This window comes from Morone saxatilis, unplaced genomic scaffold, assembly GCF_004916995.1.
Source record: "Morone saxatilis isolate NCDOM2014 unplaced genomic scaffold, NCSU_SB_2.0 Contig23, whole genome shotgun sequence".
NCBI classification, from domain to species: domain Eukaryota; kingdom Metazoa; phylum Chordata; class Actinopteri; family Moronidae; genus Morone; species Morone saxatilis.
In genome coordinates, this window is record NW_023339796.1 from 10,861,895 (window position 1) to 10,863,793 (window position 1,899).

A 1,899-nucleotide genomic window follows, 5' to 3' on the forward strand; every position below is an offset into this window, starting at 1 on the left:
GTGTGTGTGTGTTTGTGTGAGAATGTGGATGTGTATGTTAAGGCAGGGGTGTTACGGGGAGTCACGTCTCTGGGCCATTAGGAGTGATCAAAGTGTTTGTAAATGCACTGATTACTACAGATGTGTGAACATGATGGGAATTCATATTTCCTCTCTCTGCATCTCTTCAGGCAGAGCAACCAACCAATGATACATCACTCCCTGCTGGTCACTTATTTTACTGCACATACATCCATACTCACTTTTTCTATGTTGGTTGGTAACTATTTACTTTGTAGCTTGAAAATCGTCTGTTTGTTGTGTGTCTGGAGGAAATCTAGATCATGGAGAAAATACATCATTTCCTACTTTGTCTAATGATGTTTTATAACATCCTTCATCTCCAAAGCGTCTGCAAGTTGCCAGCCAAACTAAACAGGCAGCCCAACCTCTTGCATCAGTGCCAGGTAGACCACCATATTGTTCTGCTTATCAACCCTTATCTGTTTACACTCATGTCCCAGGTCATCTGATTGTTTTCAATTACTTTGCTGCTCCTTATCCGACAACTGTTATTGCTTTCCTGCCATCATAATGTATTGGGTCAAGTACATTGTTATCTGAAGAGTCTCAGATAAACACAGACATCTGAAAACAATTCAAGCTGATTAATTGTGCCGATAAAGATTTTATTTACTGGTGATGGAAAGGAATTCTCATGCCTTGTGTAGGTCATGTCCAGAGAATAAATACTTATAGGTTATTATAATAATAATATGATGATGATGAGTTTTATTATAATTCTAGGACGATATAGAGTTAACACACTTACATACATTTTTATCACAAAGTCTTGGAATTATCATCTGTCAACCATTATCATTGCTTATTGCAATGTGCAATTGCTTATTGGGAGCAAACACGGAGATACACAGCATCAGCAGTGGGCCATATGAGTGATGATTGGTGGATTTGCAGAGACATCTTGGGGGTCAAAATTCGTAAAACAGGAGAATGAGGCCAACACCTTCCTTACCACAGGGTCAACAAGCAGGATTAGCCAAAATCGACTAGAGTTAAACAGGACTGTCATCAAATCATGGGCAGGAGCCTGACCTCAAACAGAGGGGTCACGGACTCTGAGTCTAGTGTCAAATTACCACAGGTATGTGGATTCAGAATTTGCATGTTGAGTTGTGGAAAAAGATTGTTCTTGATACTTTGGATTTTTCTGAATAATAAAACCTTCATGACAACACCTAGAATAATGTATGACAACGTTCAGTAGTATTTCATTACCTGGAGCTTGGATTTAGAATAGACTTTCACATTAAGCCTGACAACCATAACTGTGGGGAGGATACTGCCCTCTGCACTTTATGCCAGTGGTTAGATTTTTGTTTTGGGATCATTTAAAACAACACAGAGTCAAATCACAACTCCTCATCAAAGGTTACATATTTCTTTGAATTCTGAGCGCTTCAAGCAAAGAGCGATTTTTACTTTCTCCATATTTTACCAGAAGAAAGCACAGATACATGTATATAAACATTTTCTGGGGCAGAAACTGCTCAATTTAGTCTTCTTTCCTAACTGGTGGATCAACTTGGTACCTCTCAGAATCCTTCAGAGCTTTTTGTTTAGCTGCAGCTATACACTAACCAGCAGATGTCAGCAAAACATTGATTAGGTTTTGTTGTGAAACACCCTCATTTGTTTCCTACCTCAGTGTTGATGTATTATGACACATAAATAAATAGATGAACACTGCTCAAAATCTAATTGACCAAATCATTATAAAACAAGAGTCACAGAATATCAGCACAAAAGTATATATATATATATATATATATATATATATATATACAATATATATATATATATATATATATAAAAGTATATATATATATATATATATAT